Here is a 6,502-nt window from a genome sequence, read left to right on the forward strand (position 1 = left end):
CGAATGCACAACTTTGGCTTTTATGAGTAAACAGAAAGGATTGAAAAAGGGAAATTATTCATATGGCGAAAAGCTTGTTGAGAGTAGTTCAGTGGTTTGGTAAGTAAATAATCCTTCTAGAAATTCATTTTTAATTGTGATTTTTGTTTTTTGAGCAACTTTGATTTCAGACTTAGCCTTTCACAATTTTCTAATAATAATTATTTTTTCCAAACCACACTGGGCTTTATTTAAGGGCCATTTATATCTCGCTTGCCAATTGAATTGGGCTCTTAATCTTAACAATCTCGACATCAAATGGTAAACATGTCAACCCAAATGTGTGTCGACATTTTCATTCCGTTTTGTGGCTAACTAAAGTTCAAGTTAAATTAATTAGCTTTTTTATCGCGATTATCAGTGTGACAAATTTAATACTGCCATAAAACTGTCGCTGCGGGGGATTTGTTAAGCCAGGAGCTTTAATCTTTAAAGGGCCTAAATTGTTGCCTCTTTGAGCTGCGGCAATTTATCAACAAATTAACGCCCCCTGGAAAAGAAGCCACAAAGTGTGGAAAAAATTGCCGCCTCATTTGGGCCAGAACTTCAGAGGTTCGTCTTAGGACAAGGTCAATGGCCAAAGGGCCAGTTCCTAAGCTCCTTACCAAATCCGCGGTAGGCTCTGACCAACCATAATAATAATCAATATATGCTCTCGTCGGGAAGGCGACCAAAGACACTGGGAAGTAGAAAAATCCCAAGTTGCGTGTTTGACTTGTCACTCGAAGCCAACCAACTGGACAAAGTCAGGGGTAAATTTGGCTTGGAGCTTAGGAAAACGAGCAGCCAGCAAAATTTCACGATTCGGCATCGTCAACAGGAAGCACATTAAGCATAGGACTCCGCACCCCCACCAAATTGGGGAATTGTGGGGAAGGATAATGGACGAGGTGGTGGCGTGGACGATTTCGGGGACATTTAAATTGAAATGACCTATGATTTGGCAGATTTTTTTGGGCTTGACTTGCTTAAAGTTGAGCCTCCTCAAGGACGTAAAAACACGCAGCACGCACACAGAAAAAGAGCCACACAGGAATAGAATGCGTTGGGTCAGATGATGCTCAAACGATTGCTTTTTATGGTGATGGGCATAGTTTATAAGAAGATAACAACTTTCAGTTAACTTAAATGTGAGTTCGGTAAATTCACATATATCTATTCAAGGACGACTGTTTATTTGGCCCCAAAATAGAACTTGTGTAGTAATCTACTTAAGCCTTCTTTAAATATTAATTTAAAGTGAAAACCCTGATGGCTTCAAAATGTATTTATTTTCAAAGTCTTCAATTGATAAAAAAAACGAACAATTATTGCAAATTAAAAAATAATCGAAAAAACAATATATACCTCATTTATGTACATGACCGAAACCCGCTTTTAAGCAACCACAATCCACGTCTAAGCTGTACAAAGAGAATGAATTCCCACAAACATATTTCTCTGGTATCTGCAACATCTTAATGAAAATCACAATATGGCCATGTCAAGACTTGTATAATCAGAGACATGAAAATCTTCATGAAGAGGCTGCTTTTTAGTCTTTCACGTTTGGAAAATACATTTACCTCGCACCAACAAATAAACATAAAGTTAAGTTGGGCCACACAATTTATGCAGCCGTAAGCAATCTACATGTAAAACGTTCAAATATATGTCTTACCAACATTTTTGCTATTTATTTTCAATTTGAATTATGGCTCTCCTCCCCAAAATTACGAAATCAAACTAAACCAAGCCAAACGCACAGGAGAAGTAAATTAAAAAAATAAATAAATAAACCACAACGGCAGAGGAAACAAAAAACCAATATAGTTATACAAATAAAAATAGAGGGACTTATATAACGCCGTAAAGGAGGCGGAGTGGTTGTGACATGGGCCCGGACCTTGACGTGCGTGGGCCCGATAAAAATTGTGTTGTGTTGCCTACTTTTTGGCCGCGGACCCTCCGCAAAAGGGTAAAACGTATTCATTTAAAAGTTTTGTAGTCCAAGGCGCGTGTGTCGGTCAATAAACTTCTTTAATTAGCTTCCACATTGGCTTGTTATTTATGAATATGTCCGATATGAAATCTTGACAATTCATTGTGTGGCACACTCTGAAGTTCCGGGCTAATCGCAGTTGATGTGCAAAAACATGTCGTATACTTAACATTAACCAGTAAACACTGGTGTGGGTGGAAAGAGGTTCTGGCGAAGGGCTTCGTTTGACTGGCATGCAGGCTATTTGCATATTTATCTAGGACTAGGAGCTCCAACTGGTGACAACATCCCAACTGCCCTTGTCGGATTTGCTGGGGGTAAAAGTAATGGCACTTTGATGAGTTGTTCACAGGGGCGGGTGGCGGTGGGCGTGTGCACTGGATGTGCAAATGGGGGTCAAAGGTGCAATGCCAGCGCTAAAATACTTGGGGATTATGTCGAGCCAGTTTCAGTACAGATGCAAAGCTAAACTAAGCTGCATTAAAAATGGACACAGAGAAAAAAAAGGAGGCGATCCATTGAATTAAAATTTTGTAAAAATGAAATGCGTTAAGCGCCAATCCTATTTCATAAAAACAATCAAAAGCAAATTAGGAATTTAAAAATAAAACCACCCAATTATTGTTATACGAAAAGCTGGTAACCTTACATTTATCCATTTTGTAACTTCTTTATTTCGGTGTGCACAACTGTTGAGTGGACTCAAATAAAATTGAAACGAAAATTCAAATCAAATATTTGTGCTAAAACCAAGTGGAGCCGGCTGGGGTCAGCCTCGTCCACCCACCACCCACCACCCACCACCCAAAACTCGCCCATTTGCAGGCGCTGTGGGATTGCGGGCTTGACAACATCCTTAGATTGGTTTGTGCTGAAGCGCGCCAGGAACGCTGCTCGTGGATAGCGTGGAAATTGGCGCACAGCACAGACATGACAGGGCAGCCTGGCCTGGCAGCCTGGCATCCTGGCAACCGGGCAACCGGGCATTAGGGCAACAGGGCAACCGGGCTCAGGGCAGACAGCATCCCCAGTTAACCCGGCTAAATGGCAGGGACCGAGCAGCACATGCATTGGCATCGGCAAACAGGATCAACAGGAATTTGCATTTTATGGCGTCTGCGAATGCATTACCCCAACTGCCAGCCAACAAGCTCCTTGCGGGTCGAGCCCACCACGCCCAACCCTGTAATTGTTTAAATTAAGTTTCGTCGAATAGTGCTAAATGCAATTAAAGTCAAGCGAGAGCCACAAATTATGTGGTGGCAGTGTCACTTGATTCGCAGGACGTAGAGCATCTCTGTGTCCTTGTCGCAGCTCCTTCACATTTCGGCGGGCAATTAAAATGTCAGAAATGTTGTGACACCACTCTCCTCGGTGTTACTTTACAGTTTTAATTGTCTCCGACAATGCAGCTTGTTTATCTTTTGCTCGCCAGATAGAACAATACGTCAGACAGAAAAGTTTAATGGTCAGCAAACTGTGACACACAGTAAATTTAGCTAATTTCAAAAAAAAAGTCTTATAAATATATGTATATAGGATTTGTATTTTAATAACTTTGTAAAGAAAAAAAATGTAGTAGCCCCAGTTATTAGAGATTTGATTTCCATTTCTAAAGGAAGTTTCTTGCAATGAGAGCTAAAAATGTATTCCCAAATATAAAAAAAAATTTGTCAAATAAAACCGAAATGCATTTGGGCGGTTGGTTGAGTTTCCATCATATCCCTCACAGCTTAGATTGCCGGACCTTTTTTTGTTGGCAAGCGATATCCACAAATTTTGCTGTAATTCGAGTTTTATGCAGCACTCGACATGCAATATTGTGTGCTCCACGCTCATCTTGGTTGTCTTGGGTTACAATTCTCCATGGCATAGTCTTTTACTCATGCCGAGGTCCTCAGTCAACTGTCACACACACATAACGAATGAGAGCTAAATGGTGCCGTCTTGGATATTTTCCATCCTGGCCATCAATATGCCAGTTAGTAGGTCGATGTGGGTGAGAAGGCTAAAATGTTGTCCTTATGCTGCATGTTTATTGTTTGGACATTGATCCCTTATTTCCCAAATGAACCAGCACTAAGCGAGTGCTGATATACATTTCGCTTGATAATTGTATCTAGAAGACAACATACGGTATTGCTAGGTCAAATATGTGCAGCAGCCAAAGATGTAATAGTAAAATAGGAAGTCCACTTTCAATTAAATATCTTTTTGCTGTCTTAGTTTTTCAGACGATGTCAATCAATCATTTCATACCCCAACACCTTGTTAACCTTGCCTAATTTATGATAATCTCACAAACACACATTGGATTTCCTTGGCCAATGAAATGTTGATGAATTATGGGTAAAGTGCGCGCTTTTCTGCATTTGGCAGTTTTTCCAATGCTAATGAATAGTTTATTATGCTCGATGAATGGCTGCAAGTGAAAAATATGTCAAATGAGTTGTGTGTCCTTGGGGGTAATTTGTCAAACCATGGGCGGCATTTAATGGCAACTATATAAATTGTGAAATGTGAATTTTAAAAGCTGCCTTTGGTTAACTTTTAAGTGGAAATGCTGTTCGCCTAATTGCATAATTGTGGGAAAACTCTGACCAGTTTTTTGCAAAAAGTGCTCAGGGCAAACATCCTTACAAGGTCATTTTAGACACACACAAATACACAGAAGAACACACTCACGAGGGCTTTCGCCTGATTTAGTATGTGTAAATATTTTGCTCTCGAAAGGTCCCCTTCAACATGAAAGGTTCCCTGTTGTAGTTATCGTCGTTATCCTGTTTGAGTGTGCATGGTCAGGACTCTTGTTACGAGGACAGTCGGGCAGAAACTTCCTCTTCTGACCCCCTTTCCACCCTTCTGACCACCCCTCTGCTCCTAATGTTCTATATCCCGCACTAGCACTTTTGCACACACACTCAATCTCATACGCCATTTGCTGCAACTTCCGCTTCCGTTTGGGTTGGCTGAGTTCAATGGAGGATGGGGTCGAGTTCTCAGCATGGCAAGCAAGCTCTTGTAAATTTACGAGGCCTTTGGTCCTCTGTTGCATTCCTCAAATTACCGACACGCATATTTTATATTGGGCCTGCATTAAGGGCCAGATCTCCATCTCTTGCCCCATTTCTATTTCTCTGCCCCATGCCACGGCTATCTCGTGCACTTTGTGGCGCTTTTAATTAACGGGAATATATGCATAATGCGCTCGGCCAACCCCTTTCTCAGCCCTTTCATGGCTGGAAGCTATGAGCCGTCAGCGAAATGTGAAAATTTGCAAATGAAAGGGAAAAAACGGGGAAACTGGGAAAGTATTTAATTTCGATTTTTAAATTTGAATGGATGGTGGTGGGCTGTTTTCATTAGATTTATTGGAATAATATGCTAATGCTAGGTGAGATGAGATAATAATAAATCTTCTGGCTGCACACGAAATAGATATAAATTTAAAATATTTACTTAAAATGTACAATAACTGGGTGACATAAAGCGATAATTGAAAATAATGTGTTGTAGAAGAAATTTTCTGATAATTACGCAAACTTAAAACATGCCAAACTTTTATTTACACTGACCGCAAAAAGCATTTTCAACTAAATGCTTTTCAATTAACAAATGACAGTTTTTCCTTTTGACTTTTTGACAATTTACACATTTTTTGGTGGCACTGCCGGCCCGTGAACTTTTTCTGACCTCTGTCATGGCCTAACAAAATAGGAACAGCGAGTCTGGGAAATATTTCCAGCGGCTGGCAATAATAACAGCAGCAGAACAAATAAATTACCCAGCAATAACACAATTTTTTAGTTTCACATAAGCCGCTTTGAGATGACTAAAAATAAAAGAAAACTTTTCTTATTTTTTTTTGCATGGGGGCCATAAAAAAGTTTTCTTTGTAGCCAGCAGATGTAGCAAATGTCGGAACAGCGACAAGCAGACTCCAACAGGAGCAGCAGCAGCAACAGGTGTTTATGGCCACTCAATGAATGCCAGCGTAAATCTTGCATTAAGCAGTTCGCCAGTTCGCCCAGCCAGGCTCGCCGAAGGACTTGCCAGCATTTACGAGCCGGGACCGCAGCTACAACGGCTAAAAAGGCTACCGGAACGGCACAGATTGGAGACATACCACTGCGGCTTTACTGCGCAATCTCTGCAACATTTAAGTGGGACACAAAATCTAAAGTTAAATCTAAGATCGGTTTTGTTTCAGTTCAAAGCCATATAATCCTTTACTATTTATGAACAATTTATATAGATTATTATTATGAACACAATGATATTGTTTAATTGTTTACAATCTTTCGAAAATTTTGTAGATTACCTGTATAAGTACAATTTTTATCTAAATGTTATAGAAATGTTTAATTTTGAGTTGCTATTTCTGCATAGTTTTGCCTTGCAATTTCATGAAAATATGGTTTTTGTCAATGCCAAGCAAACTTATAACCGAAATGAAGCCAAAGGAGTGACGCAGTTGCAGGC

The sequence above is a fragment of the Drosophila gunungcola genome, unplaced genomic scaffold (assembly GCF_025200985.1).
Source record: "Drosophila gunungcola strain Sukarami unplaced genomic scaffold, Dgunungcola_SK_2 000001F, whole genome shotgun sequence".
Taxonomy (NCBI): Eukaryota; Metazoa; Arthropoda; class Insecta; order Diptera; family Drosophilidae; genus Drosophila; species Drosophila gunungcola.